Here is a 22,685-nt window from a genome sequence, read left to right on the forward strand (position 1 = left end):
TGTGTGCGGGTGATCATGGGTGTATTCATTCCGCTGATTCTGTTTTCTTTAAATGGAAGCAAACGGAATGAAACGGGGGTGGACCTACCTGAATTTGTCCAATAGGAACCTTTGTTTTAGAACAGAATGTTTTGCAACTGTTTGGACTAATGATTACATCCAGATCAGCTAGATGCAGGCAAGGGTGTGCAAGGCGGTACTGAATGTGTCACTGTCAACTTGATTACTCCAATTTGTCTCTCGACCTGTGCACCTAAGTTATAAAGTTTAATTTGTAGGCTAGGTTGTAGAAACCTCATGATGGGTATAGGGCAAAGTTTTGTATCATGTAGTAGCCTAAACCTATCGATGTTGAGCTGGGTGAATGGAATATGAATGACAGTCATCCAATTTGCTGTAATAGAAAAAAGGCCATGCTCATAACAAATTGTCCCTCGCTAATCTTAAACAGCACCAACAGCCACTGGTATGAACGGTATAATATCCTATCCTATGCATACTTTTAGTTTCATAGACATATTTGCACATACACAAACATAAAGCATACATACACAAACACTACCAATGTAGGAAATGTGTATTTGAGTTTTAAAAAGGTTTCTAAAGTTTGTAATTTCCACGTTGAAATTTGAGACTTGATTTGCCTCAATGAAAAATGTAAATTTATTATAATCCGCATAAACAATTCACATTTCCTGTTGCTGCTGGATTATTTTCCTGCTGTAGCAAACTGTCTCAAATTAAGATCCTACATCTGTAGTTTTCTCAGAGATATAAATACACAGTGACACAACCTAACACAGAAGAACACTCACAGAGAGGAGTTTTGCAGTCAGAAACAATCTTGTCTTTTATTGATGTGTTTCCTCTGCTGGGTCTACTGCTGCTGATGACAGGGAAGACAGGGCACCACTGTAGCCCGCTGTGCCCATCCCTGGTGCTACATGGCAGGATGCTGCACCTACAGTATCTACAGTATGACCAGACCAGGACTGAATGTGATGACCTCTGCCTGAACACACTACTTGTGCTTGGCAGAACACAACGTGAAGTATGCTATAGTCAGAGAGATTGAGCACAGTATGAGATGGAAAACTTTACCTGACCCTGCAGTTTATAGTAATGCTTACAGTAATACTTCTCAAGCCAGTAAGGCTTCTGCAGCCACTAAGACCACATACCCACATGAAAAAATACTGTAGTATTACGATATTTATATAGTATAGGATTCACTGTAGTGTTTTTGCGGACATGACTATAGTATACTGTAGTATTTCACTATAGTGTTTTTGTTTTATTATCTTTGACATAAAAGTAGGGTCTTTTTCCTCGAGGAAACCTATTGAACAAATAGAAACTAAAAGAGCAAATTATCCATAACCTGTAGGTAGATCGGACTGGAGTCTGGATGAATCGTTCAGCGCTTCTGCTCTTTTCTATAACCCATAGGGAACATAACAAATGATCTATACTTGGCATGTAGGTTTGTCCTTATGGGTAGCACAAGTTGGGATAAGGAGGAGGGGAATAGGCACGGTATATTCAAATTAAATACTGTAGTATTACTTTAGTTAAAAAGCTGTAGTGTTTTTGCTGACATTTCTGTAGTATTTACTGCACAGTGTTTTGGTGGATAATGCTGTACTATTTACTATAGGATTCTACACTAAAACTACACAATTCTAAAGTAAGAACAAAACATGATTGAGGAATACTACAGTGTGGAGTATAATATTCTACAGTATACTACAGTTTACTACAGAATTCTATATAATTCTATAGTAAGTACTCTAGTATCATATAGTAAACTAGTATTTTTTCATGTGGGCAAACGCACATGCATGCACATGCGCACACGTACAAACACAGACAGAGATAGCATGTGCACACACACACACACACACACACACACACACACACACACACACACACACACACACACACACACACACACACACACACACACACACACACACACACACACACACACACACACACACACACACACACACACACACACACGCAGTGCCCTGACCTCTGTTAGGTAGTGACACTGAGAGAGCCCTCCTGTCTGATTGCCAGAGTAGCCAGCTCAGCAGTCAGCTCTGCTCTTCACTGTCAACTCTTATCAACTCTTATCTGTTGTTTACTGGAGGGAATCTAGGAATATACTGTATCTTTCCATTTTACAGGAGGCTCCGGCCAATGTTGTGTAAGATGTATCCCCCGCTGAGCAGGGTGGTATCTGTTTCATCTCGCTAGCCAACCCTGTGTTTGTTTTGGAGTTAAACATGACTCTGATAATCATCTTTTCCATCTTTCATAAAGGACCCAAGGGGCCTTCCTGCCTGAAAAAATACACACTCAACTGAGGCAAAACCAATCTCAGTGAGATTCACCAGTTTGCTTCCCAGACAATGGGGATGAACATGACAAACAACTGGGATGCCTGCCTCAACCACTCCCCATGGATCTGTTTACCAAATGTCCCTCTCCATTGGATCAATACTGATAACGTCAAAGCACCTGCTACCATGAGTGGGTGAATGTGTTTGTTTGTGTGTGCCTGTGTGTGTGACTGTGTATGTGTCTGTGTGTGTGTCTGTGTGTGCGTGCATGTGTGTGTGCGTGGCTGTTCGTGTCCAAACGTGATAGAGTGGACTAATGAGTGATATATTGCTAAGTATCCAGTGACCACAGAGACCGATGTAGCCCATCCAGTTGGCTGTGGTGGATTCCTTCTGTTTCATTATTAATGGTGCCGAATAGTGGAAAGTGTATGAGTGTATGCTGCTGCTACATTGTGAGTAATGACCAGAGACACTGGCAGCACTGTATATGCTGAACAAATGTCTGTGTTCAGGGCATAGAACTAAAATAGACCAGTAGGATCTGAGAGTTGCTGTTTCCCTCTTCACAGAGTGAAGGAACTTCTCTGGATCTCTTTCCTGTATGCTTTGAAAGTTGCCTCCTGTCCTTCCTCCACTGCTGAGCCAAACCAGGAGTGTCTGCCAGAGCCAGCCAGTGATGCCACTCCGAGCATGTTCAAGGGATTTCGGTTGTCATGGTGACCTAGTCACATGCACCTAGGAACTGCACTAGCGTAGCCTGTCGGTGTTTGGTGGTGAATGTTGCCCACCTCCAATTCTCCTACCACACACGTTTGTGTTAAATCTTTACACAACACAACTGCACACACACACACACAAACACACACACACACACACACACACACACACACACACACACACACACACACACACACACACACACACACACACACACACACACACACACACACACACACACACACACACACACACACACACACACACACACACACACACACTGCTGTAAATATACATAAAGCTCAATAAATACTGTACACACACTGGCAAACACACACGCCTGGTCACATAACCCTGAGCCTGAGGCACAGCTGTAGAGCATGCAAGTATAATTCAAATCTACACCCCAACAGACAGACATACTGTACACTCTGATGCAGTTACTCAGCTGTCTGTAACAGACCCCTGTCTAGTCTGTCCTCATATGTGGTATAAATAAGCATTTCTTATTCTTAAATGTCATAAGATTGGCTACTACTATTTGACTAAGTCCCTAAGTGAAAAGCGGACTGAAAACAATTACTCCCAGTTATATGAAAGCCTCATTAGACAACCCATCATTATGCCTTTCCAAAGCCAGAAAGCGTATTGGCCAGATAAGAATATTTTGCCAAATGCTCTGAATATTGTATTATATGAGGGTCAGTCTATTAGTGTTTTGTTACTGCTGGATTTCCATTGGCAGTTTAAGTTGTGTCTGGACAAACAGTCTCAAGGGTTTTACCCAGCAGCACTAGTTGTTGCTTTATGCTGGTCGAAGACTGGGTCAGAATGGGTCATTTGTTCAATTTTTTCAGTTTCTCCACCCTCTCTCCCCCTCTTTCATTCATCACCCTTTCTATTACAGACAGGACTGTGTGCTCTGGGCTGGGTGTAATTTGGGATTTAATACTGTTAGAGGATATGGATAATGCCATCACTATTACCACAATGAAATCATCACTATAACTCAATCAGCCCGTCCTGCCACCTGCTTCTTAGTAAGGAACAATCATTCCTCATGTTTTCCTTGGTCTATGTTTGTGTATGTTTGTGTTACTAAGTGAGAAAGACAAACAATCCAAAATAATCCAGAATGACTAAATTCTAACTAATGTAAGTGTTACTGAGTAGGTATACAGTAGAAATGTACCATACAAAGGGTTACCAAGAAGAAAAAGGGATGCGTGAGAGAAAGCGAGGAAAAGAGAGAGTGAATCCTGGAATATCATACAGTGGGGCTGTGGAGTATTACAGCTGGCCAATGTATAAAGAGGCCTCTTTTGCTTGGCATGTACTCACATGGGGGATTACAATGATGATTCAGAATTACCCAGCATGCCTCTGGGCTGTGGCCTATATGGGCTCATACTGCCACAGGGCAGCTGCCCTAAATATCCTTTCAAATCTAGATCATGCTGGATCAATAAGAAGGAGCTGATGTGCCATCATACACTACATGCTACGTAGCCCTTTTGCTGTGCCTCTACTGCACACTGACCTCCCCTCTCTCCCTGTCCCGACTCCTGACCTTTGACCCGTCCCCCAGCCACACAGCTGGACCCACCCCAGAGCCTACACACACACTCACTCACACATAACATGTAGACACAGGCACACTGTCACCACACACACACTGCTGCTACTGTCTATTATCTATCCTGTTGCCTAGTCACCTTACCTCTACGTATATGTACAAACGAGGTGGTTCGAGCCATGAATGCTGATTGGCTGACACTATGGTACATCAGACTGTATACAACGGGTATGACACATGTATTTTTACTGCTTATGTTGGTAACCAGCCTATAATAGCAATAAGGCACCTCGGTTGTTGTGGTATATGGCCAATATACCACGGCTAAGGGCTGTATCCAGGCACTCTGTGTTGTGTTGTGCATAAGAACAGCCCGTGGTATATTGGCCATTTACCACACCTCTTGGGCCTTATTGCTTAAATCTACCTCAATTTCGTCACACACCTGCACATTGACTTGGTAATGCTACCCCATGTATATAGCCAAGTTATCATTGCTCAATGTGTATTGATTCCTTGTGTTACCATATTTTTTAATAATATTATTATTACATGTGTTATTGTATTCTGCATTGTTGTGAAGGGCCTGTAAGTAAGCATTTCATTGTTAGTCTACACCTGTTGTTTACGAAGCATGCGACAATTAACATTTGATTTGATCATTCTCATTCTTTAACCCCCACGCCCAAACTGTACCACAAAAATATACTCCAGCTTCCTCTTTCTGTAAACATGCAGCCTACTCCCCTGCCCTTGAAATACTTTCACAGGCAGACATCATGCATTCTCACATTCTTTACAGTAACATAGCAAATCCGCACACAACACACACACACAAACACATAGAGAGTGGTCCCTAGTTCAAACCCTGCCCTGGTTTTCTACAAACATATATCGATTGGTTGTCGCATTGATTTGTTCCATATTTGTCATGTACAAAGAAACAGCTGATCTGAAATGTCAAAACTGCTTGTTTCTGTCTGATAACTTGCGTACAGTGAAAACAAATACATTTCTATTCATAATACCGATCGAGCAAATATGTATTTGTGTGGAAAGCAAGCCAGTGTTGGACTAAAAGCCAGCCAGTTAAAATGGCCCATGTCATATACAGTAGGTGTGGAACTTGAGAGAGAGTGTGATATTTTCTGGTTGTTCAACCAGTGCATTGTAGATGTACTGTAAGTCATTGTAAAGGACTTTCACAAAAAAGCTGCACACAGAGATTGTCTTTCCATATCTATGGTCTTTCCAAACTAAACCAACTGCCACTCGAAGGAACTACCATTTTTTGAAAGATCCCATTAGCATTGAGATATAGCCATATCAGTACATCAAATGATGAAATGGTAACAAGTTACTCAGTTACAGTGATATAGAGAGGAGTGACAAAAGGTGAAAAACACAGAAAGAGAAAGAACAGACAGATATAGATCACATGTTCACTTAATCACTGAAGTGTGAAGTGAAGGTTGCCACGTAAACTGCCCAAAGTTCAGGCAACAGCAAACAAAGGTGAGTAGACCCCCTAGGAGAGGAGAGAGAGACAGGATAGAAGAGGGAGATAGATGGAGAGAGAGACATTTAGTGTCTGTACCTTTTCCACTATGGTACATCAATCAGAACGTATAAACATTCAAGGACTGTGTAAACACACTCCACAGAGAGCACTACTATGTCCTACATGCAATACAGCAGCCCTCGTACAGCCGCTCTCTAGGCCTGCGTATATCTGAGACCGCAGGCAGTCTGCTACGTGTCCCACCACCCCAGCAAACCCCATATCTCATCACAGTACATGCCAACAGAGTGTAGTAGGCTAATTAACACGACACCCCACCACTCCACACACACGCATGTACAGAACACAGATGACATGCCCACCCAGCTTTTTGAGGTCAGAGCGTGATCTCTATGTAAGGAAAGACAATCTGATAGGTTAGGCAGGGTGGAGGTGTGTTGGGATGGATGGAGCCCCACCCAGACCCAGGTCCCACACTGACTTCTCCCCCTGTGATCAGGCTGTAGCCAGGATTTGAGGAGGAAACTTCTCTCCACCAGAGCTGGCCCACCAGACCATCTGGGTGCCTCCCAAGCCCACAGCACCACCCAGAGCAACCATATAGCAACATAATTACACACTCACACAGACCAGCAGCTGGCAGCATACTGCACCAAATGACACAGCTCTGCTCTGGCTTTGTAGAAGAGAGGATGGTATGAGGATGGCACGAGGATGGCATGGGTCAAGCCTGGCAGTGCGGGTGGCTGAGTGCATGGACGAGTGGACGGCAAAGTCAGACAGGACTAGTTGAGGGCTGGTGGTCACACACACATGCATATGTGCACATAGCGAAAACACAAATATTTTTAGCAAATGAAAATCCTCCAGCAAAACCATTAAAAAAAATCCTTCTGAATACAGTAAGAACCAAGTTACACAGAAACTGACCACTAACATCCCCAAGTCCATAACCCCTAAATATTTCTGAATAGTTGGCTTCTTCCTTACTGACATGACAGGACATTTTCCACACATATACACTACATTTCTGCCCGATGTTCCAACTCTCTGAGCTCAGGCCTTACATTTCAAATCCCTATAAGCTTTTAGCTATGAACAATTGTTTTTGACTTAATCTGAAGAAATACAATTTTTGAGCACACATCTTATATACTGTCTGTGATCATCAATTGAACTCCAACGTGTAAGCTGTTGTTCCTTCCCTGTGTGCTTTGAGCGCTCACTCTGAATGACGTCAGAGATGTCTGTAGTCTTTTCTAAATGCCATAGAATCAGAGGGGTCATGTGCAGCTAATAGAAGAACTTCAGTAAATCCTGTGTCTTTTGTTAGGCCTAATATGCTGACCACACCGCTTGCATCGCGTGCGTTGCAAAATACATTTAGAAACTATGTTATTAAATTATTGCACCCACACTGCTCGCGTGCGCCAACGAGCGTCTGCGTTGCCAAGGGCTAAAATAGAACTCCTTTCTATTTCTGACGCAGCCCGCACTGCAAGTCCTGCCTCTCCCATCTCCTCATTGGTTTATAGAAGCAGGTACCCATGTGCCATCTCTTCATTGGTTATACTCACGTGGGTGATTGAAAGACAAACTGTGTTGTCGGTCGGTGTAGTAATACTATGAAAGTTTAGATGCCAATCACCATATAAGTTCAAAGATGAAAAAGCCTAGAAGGGGGAGATGACTATAAACGAGTCGGTTGACCGTTTAGTGTGTGGATTAATTGTCGGAGTAGAGGACCTTGTGCATTTCCGGTAAAATAACAACTCAATGTTTAAATCCCAGGAGAAATTAGCTAGGAACAGCAAGCTAGCTAAATAGGACAAATTAGCTAGCAAGTGAAAGCTAACTAGCTACATTTCCATAAATGTTTAATGCTTTTCGACCTGTTCCCAAATTAATGTAATTGATTCAGAGTTTATTTTGATATTTTAAGCTACTTGTCATGATCACGTTTGGTGTAGGGGGACAAAATATATTTATGCACGATGGCGCTCGAAGGCGCACGAAGGCGCACGCGTGCAGCTGGTTTGGGTTCCGTGTACGTGTTTCAAGTGAGGTTTGGAGATTGGGTAACTACTTGGATCAATAAAGAATTCTACCTCAGTATTCAATCAAATCTAACTGAAAAATATTTTTTTGCATTTGCTTGTCCGAGCTAACGTCTTACGCTGAAAAGTGGAGGCAATGAGAGGAGTGTTTCTTCCAGGCATTTTTACATGATCTATTTATGTGATTTAGTTTGCTATGGCAATACTGTGACATGGGTTAGATTAAATTGAGCCAACTTTGCTGTGTTTTGGACCACCACACTTTGTATAATAACACACCCACAGGACCACCAGGCTACACACCACTGGCCATGCTGGCAGACAACCTAACCCAGGCACTATGAATGGAAACAGACTGATGGCAAGGAAAGGGAGATGGTATAGACAGACAGAGAGGGACAGTGTTGTATGAAAGAGAAGAATTGAGAAAGTGATGGAGAGATGATGTTAAAAAATAGACAGATTTTCAGAATGTACGAGATGAAAGGGAGAAGGTAGGAAGTAGGCCTACAGATAGAAAGATAGAAAAAGGGAGAGAGAATCTTGTCAACTTGCTCAGTGTCATAAAAAGTTAAAGCTGTGTAGGTCTAGAATGGCAGAGAGCCCCACCCTCTCATTGTGTTCAGTCACAACCTTTGGTGCCACGACTGTAGAGGTTCACACTTGGGCCAATGTCGTATCGCTGCTCTTTCACTAAAAGCATTCGTTAGACAATGCCTTTGATTACTGAGTGCAGCCTCTTGCTGAGAAAATCGCCTGCTTGGCAGCATACACAATTCTCTACGAACCTTATTTCTCACTCCCAACGATAAGAGCATTTAGTTGTACCGAATTGTGACAATGTATTCAGCCTCACACTTGATAGCAATTAAGGGCTCCATGCACCCCATCCAGAGCAGCACAGACAAAAACCAGGCAAAAGACCTATGTAATGAAGACTATTGTATAGAAATATGACAGTGACATTGAACATTCATGTTTTTCTGTCATCACCGGACCCACTCAGCTTGACCTATTTATACTTTAATATTGAATAGATATGGGCCTGTATTTTCTTTTACACATATATCACATGTGGCCATCTGTGCTGTAATAATGCCTCTGTAGGACATAAGCACATCATAGCCAAATCCTGTCCTATACCCAGCCAACATATCCAGGTGGGCCACACCTGGGTTTTATATGGACTTCATGGGTTTCAACTGGGCAAGGGCAAAATGGTTATCTTAGCTGGTACCCATATGGGGTTATAGTGTGGGTCCTAAATGGGCCCTGAATCATTTTTTATGGGTTGAAAGTGAGCAATCTGGTGTTATTTGTTCAGGAATAATGACTGGGACCCAATTGGGTAAACCATTTGGGTCACGAACAGGCAAACCCGTAGGTTCAAAATAGGCACTGAATCTACTTGAAATGGGTTGTAAGTGGGCTTTCTGATGTAAATATTGTCAGGGATTGTCTATGGGACACAGTTGGGAATACTTTCTGGGGCAGGCATGAGAAATCCATATTATATTATGCTTGTGAAATTCCTCAGCAAATATGCTGAATGACCGGGAATATTCAAATCTATTCAAGATTTTTTTTTTTACCTAAACAGCCAATATGCTAAGTGAACTAGCAGATTCAAATCCATTCAACATTGTTTTTGCCTAAACAGACACCAGTGGGTAGCCTGGGTACTAGTCTTTCAGTTAGTCCACTCCCTGTTCTCCATGTCATGTGACAAAGAAATGTGGCCTTTACAAGGAGTGGAATGTTAGCTAAAGAGACTAGTACTCAGACTAGCTAGTGGGTGCTGTCACACATCTTTTGAAGGGTGCATGTGCATTCAATAGTTTGAGGAGGGAGGGGCACATGACTGAATTTCAAATTCAGGCACTAAACGTTGGAATTGTATACAGTGCCTACAGAAAGTATTCACACCCCTTGACTTCCCCCCATTCTGTTGTGTTACAGCCTGAATTTAAAATGGATTCAATTGAGATTTTTGTGGAAGTGGAATTATGTTTTTCGAAATTTCTACAAATTAATAAAAAATAAAAAGCTGAAATGTCTTCAGTCAATAATTAGTCAACCTCTGTTATGGCAAGCCTAAATCAATTCAGGAGTAAACGTGTGCTTAACAAGTCACATAATAAGTTGCATGGACTCACTCTGTGTGCAATAATAGTGTTTAACATGAATTGTATATGACTACCTCATCTTTGTACCCCACACATACAATTATTTTTAAGGTCCCTCAGTCGAGTAGTGAATTTCAAACACAGATTCAACCACAAAAACCAGGGAGGTTTTCCAATGCCTTGCAAAGAAGGGCACCTATTGGTAGACAGGTCAAATTAAAAAAACAGACATTGAATATCCCTTTGAGCATGGTGAAGTTTTTAATTACACTGGTGCATCAATACAGCCAGTAAATTCAAAGATACAGGCGTCCTTCCTAAGTCAGTTACCGGGGAGGAAGGACACCTCTCAGGATTAACAACATTGTAGTTACTCCACAATATTAACCTAATTGAAAGAGTGAAAAGAAGGAAGCCTGTACAGAATACAAATCTTCAAAAACATGCACCCTGTTTGCAACAAGGCACTAAAGTAATATTGCTAACAATGTGGAAAAGCAGTTAACTTTTTGTCCTGAATACAAAGTGTTACGTTTAGGGCAAATCCAATACAACACATTACTGAATATCATTCTACATATTTTCAAGCATAGTGGTGGCTGCATTATGTTATGGGAATGCTTGTAATTATTAAAGACTAGGGAGTTTTTCAGGATAAAAAGAAACGGAGCTAAGCACAAGCAAAATCCTAGAGTAAAACCAGGTTCAGTGTGCTTGCCACCAGACACTGGGAGATTAATTCACCTTTCAGCAGGACAATAACCTAAAACACAAGGACAAATCTACACTGCTGCTTAACAAGAAGGCCGTGACTGTTCCTGAGTGGCTGAGTTACAGTTTTGACTTAAATCTACCTGAAAATCTATAGCAACACCTGAAATAGTTGTCAAGTAATGATCAACAACCAATTTGACAGCGCTTAAAGAATTTTGAAAATAATAATGTGCAAATGTTGCACAATCCAGAAAGACTCACAGTTGTAATCGGTGCTCAATGTGCTTCTACAAAGTATTGAGTCAGGGGTGTGAATTCTTAAGTAAATGAGATATTTCTGTATTTCATTTTCAATAAGCGTGCAAATATTTCTAAAAACATGTTTTCACTTTGTCATTATGGGGTAGATGAATGAGAAAAACATCTATTTAGTCCATTTTAATTCAGGCTGTAACACAACAAAATATTGAATAAGTCAAGGGATATGAATACTTTCTGAAGGAACTGTATGTCCAGGCAAGACAACAGGAGCTGGAAATCGAGCTGGAAATCTATAGAGTGATTCGACCAGAAAGCGGTACTGACTAACACAACTAACTGACTAACACTGACTAACACAAAGTTCCGACACTCATACACTTAAGAATCTATGAAAACAAATAACGGTATAATCTAACCGAGCACATCACCATAAAAGACTAATCCCGCAAAAACTTAGGCAGGCAACAGGTGACAATTATACACACAGAAATTAACGCAAATTAAACCAGGTCTGAAAAAGAAACAAAGACAAAACAAACAGAAAAGGAAAAGGAAAAAGGGATCGGTGATGGCAAGTAGACCGGCGACGCCGAGCGCCGCCCGAACAGGGAGAGGAGCTACCTTCGGCAGAAGTCGTGACATAGCAAGACTGACAAAGTCCTGCAATAAGAAAACTCTACATAGTTGTGTTGTGTGGTTATGTGGGTGTCATATAAACTCAGCAACAAAAAAAAACGTCTTCTCAACTGTCAACTGCGTTTATTTTCAGCTTAACATTTGTAAATAAGTGTATGAACATAACAAGATTCAACAACTGAGACATAAACTGAACAAGTTCCATAGACATGTGACTAACAGAAATTGAATAATGTGTCCCTGAGCAAAGGGGGGGGTCAAAATGTAAAGTAACAGTCAGTACCTGGTGTGGCCACCAGCTGCATGAAGTACTGCAGTGCATCTCCTCCTCGTGGTCTGCACCAGATTTGCCAGTTCTTGCTGTGAGATGTTACCCCACTCTCCCACCAAGGCACCTGCAAGTTCCCTCCAATCCAACAGGTCCCAGACATGCTCAATGCGATTGAGATCCGGGCTCTTCGTCGTCCTTCGCCGAACACTGACAATCCTCTCTTGCAGGAACTCACGCACAGAACGAGCAGTATGGCTAGTGGCATTGTCATGCTGGAGGGTCATGTCAGGATGAGCCTGCAGGAAGGGTACCACATGAGGGAGGAGGATGTCTTCCCTGTAACGCACAGCGTTGAGATTGCCTGCAATGACAACAAGCTCAGTCCGATGATGCTGTGACACACTGCCTCCAGACCATGACGGACCCTCCACCTCCAAATCGATCCCGCTCCAGAGTACAGGCTCATTCCTTCGACGATAAACGCGAATCCGACCCTCACCCTTGGTGAGACAAAACCGCGACTCGTCAGTGAAGAGCACTTTTTGCCAGTCCTGTCTGGTCCAGCGACGGTGGGTTTGTGCCCATAGGCAACGTTGCTGCCGGTGATGTCTGGTGAGGACCTGCCTTTTAACAGGCCTACAAGCCATCAGTCCAGCCTCTCTCAGCCTATTGCGGACAGTCTGAGCACAGATGGAGGAATTGTGCATTCCTGGTGTAACTCGGGCAGCTGTTGTTTCCATCCTGTACCTGTCCCGCAGGTGTGAGGTTTGGATGTACCAATCTTGTGCAGGTGTTGTTACATGTGGTCTGCCACTGCGAGGACGATCAGCTGTCCGTCCTGTCTCCCTGTAGCGCTGTCTTAGGCGTCTCACAGTACGGACATTGCAATTTATTGCCCGTGCCACATCTGCAGTCCTCATGCCTCCTTGCAGCATGCCTAAGGCACGTTCATGCAGATGAGCAGGGACCCTAGGCATCTTTCTTTTGGTGTTTTTCAGAGTCAGTAGAAAGGCCTCTTTTAGTGTCCTACGTTTTCATAACTGTGACGAGAATTGCCTACCGTCTGTAAGATGTTAGTGTCTTAACGACCGTTCCACATGTGCTTGTTCATTAATTGTTTATTGTTCATTAAACAAGCATGGGAAAGAGTGTTTAAACCGTTTACAATTAAGATCTGTGAAGCTATTTGGATTTTTACATTTTTTAAATGTATTTATTTATTTATTTTTATAGAGGGAGGGGTATCAACGTCTACAGTCTCAACGTCTACAGTGAAGAATCGACCCCAGGATGCTGGGGTAGATCAGTAGCCTAAATGCTTAATGATGTTTTATTTTCACAGCTACAGTGCCTTGCGAAAGTATTCGGCCCCCTTGAACTTTGCGACCTTTTGCCACATTTCAGGCTTCAAACATAAAGATAAAAAACTGTATTTTTTTGTGAAGAATCAACAACAAGTGGGACACAATCATGAAGTGGAACGACATTTATTGGATATTTCAAACTTTTTTAACAAATCAAAAACTGAAACATTGGGCATGCAAAATTATTCAGCCCCTTTACTTTCAGTGCAGCAAACTCTCTCCAGAAGTTCAGTGAGGATCTCTGAATGATCAAATGTTGACCTAAATGACTAATGATGATAAATACAATCCACCTGTGTGTAATAAAGTCTCCGTATAAATGCACCTGCACTGTGATTGTCTCAGAGGTCCGTTAAAAGCGCAGAGAGCATCATGAAGAACAAGGAACACACCAGGCAGGTCCGAGATACTGTTGTGAAGAAGTTTAAAGCCGGATTTGGATACAAAAAGATTTCCCAAGCTTTAAACATCCCAAGGAGCACTGTGCAAGCGATACTATTGAAATGGAAGGAGTATCAGACCACTGCAAATCTACCAAGACCTGGCCGTCCCTCTAAACTTTCAGCTCATACAAGGAGAAGACTGATCAGAGATGCAGCCAAGAGGCCCATGATCAGTCCCAATCAGGCCCAATCAGTCGCATATTGCACAAATCTGGCCTTTATGGAAGAGTGGCAAGAAGAAAGCCATTTCTTAAAGATATCCATAACAAGTGATGTTTAAAATTTGCCACAAGCCACCTGGGAGCCACACCAAACATGTGGAAGAAGGTGCTCTGGTCAGATGAAACCAAAATTGAACTTTTTGGCAACAATGCAAAACGTTATGTTTGGCGTAAAAGCAACACAGCTCATCACGCTGAACACACCATCCCCACTGTCAAACATGGTGGTGGCAGCATCATGGTTTGGGCCTGCTTTTCTTCAGCAGGGACAGGGAAGATGGTTAAAATTGATGGGAAGATGGATGGAGCCAAATACAGGACCATTCTGGAAGAAAACCTGATGGAGTCTGCAAAAGACCTGAGACTGGGACGTAGATTTGTCTTCCAACAAGACAATGATCCAAAACATAAAGCAAAATCTACAATGGAATGGTTCAAAAATAAACATATCCAGGTGTTAGAATGGCCAAGTCAAAGTCCAGACCTGAATCCAATCGAGAATCTGTGGAAAGAACTGAAAACTGCTGTTCACAAATGCTCTCCATCCAACCTCACTGAGCTCGAGCAAGGAGGAATGGGAAAAAAATTCAGTCTCTCGATGTGCAAAACTGATAGAGACATACCCCAAGCGACTTACAGCTGTAATCGCAGCAAAAGGTGGCGCTACAAAGTATTAACTTAAGGGGGCTGAATAATTTTGCACGCCCAGTGTTTCAGTTTTTGATTTGTTAAAAAAGTTTGAAATATCCAATAAATGCCGTTCCACTTCATGATTGTGTCCCACTTGTTGTTGATTCTTCACAAAAAAAATCAGTTTTATATCTTTATGTTTGAAGCCTGAAATGTGGCAAAAGGTCGCAAAGTTCAAGGGGGCCGAATACTTTCGCAAGGCACTGTATCTATGAACAGGCCCGAATCAAACTTAAAAGGGCAGATAAGATTTCTGATGTGCAGATGGACTCAGAAATGGATGAAGAAGAGTCAGCACCTGACAATGGTAACATGGCAACAGCAGCACTACACAATGGGTCTGAATACACTATGAATACTGTCCAGGATGTGGAGGCCATGGAGTAAAAGTAACCCACAGCTTTCCTGAATGGAGTGGTAGGTACTCCGAAAGGGATGTTTTACAAAAACAAAGTATTGTAGTATGTTCTTCATTAGACCACTGTTAATGCAATCCCCAAAATTGTGCTTTTTAGCAATCAAGTTTTCAAGGTAGAGCACTTTCAGTACAGAGCAAAAAGTGTGATGATGATGATGGTGACGCAAATTATATGCAAATTAGCAAAATGATAAATGCATATAATTTGCATCAGCCTCACTATTTTCTCTCTGCACTGCAGTCTTTCCCACTTATGGTCCTGGGGACCAACCCAACCTTAAACCACATCAAGCCCAACATGAAAACAACATGTGGGGCAAATGTGGATGCTGAGGTCCAAACCTTGTGTGCACCTTGTGGTTATCCTACATGTGGGGCCAAGTGTTAATCATTCTTTAACACACCTGGGCTAAAACCTAGGGCCCATTGTAACGGCGTTCCTCATCTTCTTCTGAGGAAGAGAAGCGAGAAGGATCGGAGGACCAATGCGCAGCTTGGTAAGTGTCCATAACGTTTATTTAAAGACATAATCTGAACACTACAAAACAATAAACGTGAAATGAAAGAAACCGAAACAGTACCGTGTGGCAACAAACACACACACGGAAAACAAACACCCACCACTCAAAAGTGAAACCCAGACTACCTCAGTATGATTCTCAATCAGAGACAACTAACGACACCTGCCTCTGATTGAGAACCATACTCGGTTGAACTCAAAACCCCAACATAGAAAAACACACATAGACTGCCCACCCCAACTCACGCCCTGACCATACTAAATAAAGACAAAACAAAGGAAATAAACATCAGAACGTGACACCCATATGGTTATAACAAGGGTTGCACATTTTGGGAAATATTCAGAGGTGGAATCTTTCTGTAGGAATTAACAGGAATATATGGGAATTAACGGGAATATATGGGAACTAACATAAATATAAGTAAATTAATATTAATACCATTTAACTGTAGATGTTTTTTGCATTGGATATATTTACCATATCATATGGAGACAGAAACATAAACCCTTTACCTTATCATAGACAGAATTGCAAATTTTTAAATAAAAAACAATTTAGTTACGAATTGAACTTTAATTAAATGAGTTGACTCTTCACATGGGATGATTTCACTGAACAACAAAAGAAAGAGAATATTGAATGATCCCCATCGACTCTGAGGCCTCATCTTCCCTGTCACGTTCCAACCTTGTTGAGGATGGCTCGTTGCTAGGCTCCAATTTTTCAACCCTTGTATTGGTCAGCCTGTTGCGTGCTTTGGTGTGTGTGTTCCCAAATAAGGACCAGTTGCGCTCTGAGGCGGCTGATGTTGAAGGGATTTGGAGGATGATGGAGGCAACAGGGGAAAGAGCCTCAGATCCACAAAGTCCCTTCCACCAGGTGGCTTATGAGATATGTTGGCACGACTGCCATATTGCATCTCCATCCCAAAGCGCTTGGAAGTGTACTTCGCCAGACTGCCAAGAACCTTGCCGTCATCCAGGCCAAGGTGGCGAGACACGGCAGTGATGACACCATAGGCCTTGTTGATCTCTGCACCAGGCAGGATGCTCTTGCCAGCATGCTTGGGGTCCAAAATGTACGCTGTGGCGTGTATGGGCTTCAGGCAGAAGTCTTCACGTTTTTTTATGTATTTCAGAACTGCAGTTTGGAGCAACAGTGAAGTGGGCAGGGCAGTATGGATTTATTCTCTTACATCTGCAATCAGAGTCTGAACATCAGACAGGATGGCATTGTCTCCCTCAATCTGTGCAATGGCTACTGCTATAGGTTTCAGGAGTTTCAGGCTGCTTACCACTCTCTCCCAAAATACATAATCCAGGAGGATCCTCTTGATGGGTCTGTCCATATCAGCAGACTGTGATATGGCCATTTCTTGGAGAGACTACTTCTCCTCCAGGAGACTGTCAAATATGATGATGACACCATCCCAATGGGTGTTGCTGGGCAGCTTCAATGTGGTGCTCTTATTTTCTCACTTCGCTTGGTGAGGTAGATTGCTGCTATAACTTGATGACCCTTCACATACATAACCATTTCCTTGGTTCTCTTGTAGTGTATCCATTGTTTTCAGTTCCATGATGTCCTTGAGGAGCAGATTCAATGCATGAGCAGCACAGCCAATGGGTGTGATGTGAGGGTAGGACTCCTCCACTTTAGACCAAGCAACCTTCATGTTCGCAGCATTGTCTGACACCAGTGCAAATACTTTCTGTGGTCCAAGGTCAGTGATGACTGCCTTCAGCTCATCTGCAATGTAGAGACCGGTGTGTATGTTGTCCCTTGTGTCTGTGCTCTTGTAGAATACTGGTTGAGGGGTGGAGATAATGTAGTTAATTATTCCTTGCCCACAAACATTCGATCACCCATCAGAGATGATTGCAATACAGTCTGCTTTCTCTATGATTTGCTTGACCTTCACTTGAACTCTGTTGAACTCTGCAACCAGTAAATTAGTAGATAAAGCATGTGTGGTTGGAGGGGTGTATGCTGGGTAGAGAACATTCAGAAATCTTTTGCAATACACATTGTCTGTGAGCATCAGAGGTGAACCAGTTGCTTACACAGCTCAGGCAAGACATTCAGCAGTATTTCTCTGACTACGTTCCTCCATTGAGTCAAAAAAACTTCTGATTCCAGGAGGACGATGAGCTGTTGCTATTGATAAGCTGTCTGATGCATCATTGTCACCTCGGATAGAAGTAGAGTGACTTTTGTCAGAGGTTACTTGTTGTGAGTGCTGACGGAATGTTATGCACTTGGCCAGATGATTCTGCTTCTTTGTTGCATTCTTCACATATGATTTGGCACAGTATTTTCAAATGTACACAGGGTTTCCTTCTACATTAGCTGCAGTGAAATGTCTCCACACATCAGATAGTGCCCGTGGCATTTTCCTTTTAAAGATTAGAAAAAAAAATTGTAAAAGAAAACGCAAAGGCAATACCATGTATAGATAAATAGCTAATAAGTTAGATTAAACAACTCCTTTGTAAGATAAATGATTTAAAATGAAACATGTATGGAAACAGGTGAATTAACACTCCTCAGTTAGCAGGCTCAATCAAGCTCTAACCCACATGGTAGCAAAAACTAACAAGCAGAAATTGTTAACAAGTTAGAAAGGATTAAAATACACTTTGCTGTAGGCTACTATTTACTAGTTAACAAAAAATCATGTATGTCATATAAAATATGTTCACCCCACCAGGTATTGTAATCAGAATTTACCAGAAAGCATGTCATCCTTGGCTCAGACAGTGTAGTAATGTGGGCTCAATAGCATCTCATTAGTGTGTGGGATCTTGAGAATCAGCTGTACATGTGATGGAAGAGTGCACTGCACATGTGATGGAAGAATACACTGTGCATGCAGAGGGTTGCAATTCCATTGAACTGGGGATGGTTTAACCAAGATATCCCACAAGACCTAGAATTGTCTTATGTGTATCCCACAAAAAAGGTTCACTGTTATAAGGTAACATTATTGATGAATTTAAGTTAAATTCCCCAAATTCCAGAGCTTAACTTCCCATGGAAAATTCCTGGGAAAATTCTGAAAATTTACCGGAAAGTTTCCGAACCTTTGCAACCCTAGTTATTAGACATTTGCCCACTGAGGTCCCTTAATAAGCCCAACATAAAGCCCACATAAAGCTCAACATAGCAACCACATGTGGGGCCAACATGGACAAAACGTTGTGGGTCCTAAGTGGTTATCCTATTTGGGGCCCACATCTTAAAACCATTCTTTAACCCATGTTGGCTTTAAACTTGGGGCCCTTGTGGCTAAGAACACATGTTGGCTGGGTACAGTCTGACTACCTTTTTGGGGTTAGGTGATTATGTAAGCCTATTTCTGAGGCACTTTCACCTTGCACAAGGAGAATAGGCTACGCTAAACACACACTTATGACAGTCAACACACAACCCCTTCCTATTGTAGCCAAGCATTTAGGAATTGCAGGTTGTCTTTTAATTACAGAACACACGTGTCAGCTACCAGCATCATCATGCTCCCTCCCTAGTCCTGTCAGCTTTAACTCAGCTTTGAGCGTCTATCCTCAAGAAGAGAGGCAGAGAAAGAAAGAGCGAGAGAGCAAGAGTTTTATTGCCCGACTCTTTTTCCAACCTGGCCTCAGAGCCATACAAAACATACTTTACGTATTTCTGAACACCTTCAAGACGTATGATACCTATTAATGGTCTAGTTACTTTCTGCAGCGTCTAGGAATCCAAAGGTTGCGTGTTCAAGGTGTGTCGGGGACAACTGTTGCATTTTAGCTAACCCTTCCCCTAACCCTTATTCTAAAATTAACCCATTTCACCTAACTACATACATTATCGTAACCTTTGTCATTTTAGTTCCACTAACCTTTTACATAAATTATCCTAACCTTTGTCATTAGTTCTTCTAAACGCCTAAATAAATTCATCCAGTTTGTACGCTATTGTACGACCATGCTGATACTATGATACTATACATGCTATAATTCGTATGATATTGTTTAACTGCTTTTTCATTCATAATGTAACCTAACGTAATATATCACACTAAATGGCCTGTCACAGCTTTATGTATGACAAAGAAAGTATGAAAAGGTAAGTCACTCTGGAAAATAACCTCTGCTAAATGACCAAAATTGTAAATGTAAAAACATTTAGAGAATAATACGAAATGCCCTGAGACCACGTTGCTTTTTCACCAGGTCAGCCGCAGTTGTGCCACGCCTATCATTGGAATAAGATCACCATCCCGAAATCAAAGATCGTGTTTCCACTGAATCTGCTAAATCAGTAGTCATGTCCAGTCAACAAAACTAGCCTATTTCAATAGGCTGCAATTCTGTGCAAACAGTGGTGATATCTAGGCCTAATAATTCATTGCAAGCTGTTATTATGACGTATTATTAAAGGGTACATTTTTCAAACTCGGTCCAAGTGACTTTTCCTAGCCGCCTGAAACAAAACGTGTCTGATAGCGTATTTTGCAATGTTGAGGCAGCCCTCCCCTCAGCCATGTAGAAGAGAGAGATAGATGTAAGCTAGGCTATAGGAAACGGTGCGCGCATATAAAATATTTGTTTCCATGGGTTTGATTTACTAGACTGGCCTGTGTAAAAGAACCTCTATCTCTCTCCTCTCTCTCTCTCTCTCTCTCTCTCTCTCTCTCTCTCTCTTACTCTCTCTCTCTCACACACACACACACACACACACACACACACACACACACACACACACACACACACACACACACACGCGCGCGCGCGCACACACGCACACACACACACAAAATCTGCCTTGAACATTCGATCTTTGGGTTTCATGCAAATACAGTCAAATCATCCCATGTTGTAGGCATTGAGGTGAAAGACGTGGCATAATAAATATGCTACAAAAAGCACTCATAAAGCTATTACAGTCCGGAGATAACCTAACCAATCAGGACCGTTTGTGAACGGTTGATAATTCATATGAGCAACGTTCTCAATATGTTAAAAAAACGCAACATCCTCATTAAACCCAACCCTTTAATGCTCCCTTTCAAACCATGCGATCTAGCATAGCTACTCACTTCTTTCAGATCCCGCAGATGTATTCAAACAGGTGGAACCCTATTTCGCTTCGGTATTCTTCCCATATGAACCGTGGTAATAACCTCTGATGCTCTGAAATCCACGGTACAGTCCAGTTCTTGCCCGCAGAAGCTGTTGGACTACGTGAGGTTCCTTCCAGCACCACCACTCCATGAACAGCTCCATTGACGTCATCGCTCATAGGCTCGATGCCACACCCTTTTCAAAACGACCACAGCCAATCGCAAGGCAAAGAGACAAACCTTGTTACTTCTCATGACGATCACTTTGGTGCTTGTTGGGGAAATTTGGTTTTGTGATATGGTGCTTTCAAGAAAACTAGGAACTCCAAAAAAAATAGGTCAATGATCTTCTGGTTGGAAAGTCGGCGCTCTAGAAAGATGCCCAAGTTTCCGGCATAGAATTCCGGGGTGGATGACCGTCCAAAACATTTTCTCCCAATTGACTTGAACGCACTGATGTCGGAAGTCGTAGATTTCCGAGCTCCCCGTTCCCAGTTGTTTTGAATGAGGCAATATATATTGCATTTATACATTTGCTATTTTAATTAAGAAAAAAATGCAAACGTGAGTTTGCATGACTACATTATTATTGCATGACTACATTATTATATGATCCCATGATAACCCAGTAAAATATGTACGGTTTCTAAAACCGCATCTTCAATCTAGCATGACACTTCTCAGTGGGATTCTAGTTCGATCTTTTACCATATGATTTGCTGTGTAAAATATACAAGACTTCAATTCCCAGAAAGCACAGGTTAATACAGTGTTTCCATGGTTATCATAACATAACAGAGACGTTTTTTGTAGGCTACCAGCAACAGGCAGGTAAGTGACATAGCTCGTAGTACACAGTGTAGGAAACAATGATAGCCAGTGGTCACAGATCTGTGTTGTGATGCGTTGCTAATTCACATGGTCATTGGCAGAAGTGGCAAAGTAGCACAAACAGATCTGGGAGACCAGGTAAGCTGTTAGCTAAGCTTCTACTTGAATGGTAACATGGCAGGTATTCCTGCAGGGTAAATGAAGAGCCTGTGAATATGGATAGTTGTGTGGTCCGTCTCCACACAGTGAAATTCAAGGCCAAAATAGACGGCAGCAGGGGTGACTTCACTTCCCAACTCATCAAAGTTGACTTCCACGAGCTGCTGGGAACCAGTGATGCCCCTGAGGTTGTTCCACAGGTGCTAGCAACCCCATCCACTCCCTGCGCCCTTCTAGACAATACCTCAATCACATTGAAGATATTGTGTGTATCTCTACCCATCCCCTCCCCGCCATAGCACTCCTCTTCTGTTGGAAACAGAAGTCTCATCATACCCTAGACTCTATGATTAATTCCTGTCACAGGCAATCATATGCATTATAGATTGATAGTCCAAATGCATCTACTCTTCTGGGACAACTAAACAGGACAGTAATGCCTGGCTCTGTGAACGGTAGTGTTGCTGAGCAACCAAGATGTAACATATAGAATACCTGCTCTTCTCACATCCGAAGATACTGTATGGTTGTGTAGCCAAGTGTCACGGCCATCGTTGGAAGGAGACCAAATTGCAGCGTGGTGAGCGTACATATTCCTTTTTATTTGAATGTCGCCAACAAAACAAGAACGACCGTGACACTTACAGGACTAAGTGCCACAAACAAAGTTAACTACCCATACTGAAAGGAGGGAAAAAGGGCTACC

General features: G+C 42.2%; 1 protein-coding gene across 1 annotated transcript in view; it reads right to left on the reverse strand.

Annotated features, from left to right (window-relative positions):
• Positions 1 to 21,156, reverse strand: part of LOC135524501 (sphingomyelin phosphodiesterase 3-like) — a 44,451-nt gene extending 23,295 nt beyond the window's left edge. Inside the window, exon 1 of the mRNA XM_064952085.1 lies at positions 20,966 to 21,156. The gene's annotated coding sequence lies outside the window, so the exon portion shown is untranslated. The remainder of the gene's footprint in view (positions 1 to 20,965) is intronic.
• Positions 21,157 to 22,685: the final 1,529 nt, after the last annotated feature.

Source organism: Oncorhynchus masou, chromosome 31 (genome assembly GCF_036934945.1).
Source record: "Oncorhynchus masou masou isolate Uvic2021 chromosome 31, UVic_Omas_1.1, whole genome shotgun sequence".
NCBI lineage: Eukaryota > Metazoa > Chordata > Actinopteri > Salmoniformes > Salmonidae > Oncorhynchus > Oncorhynchus masou.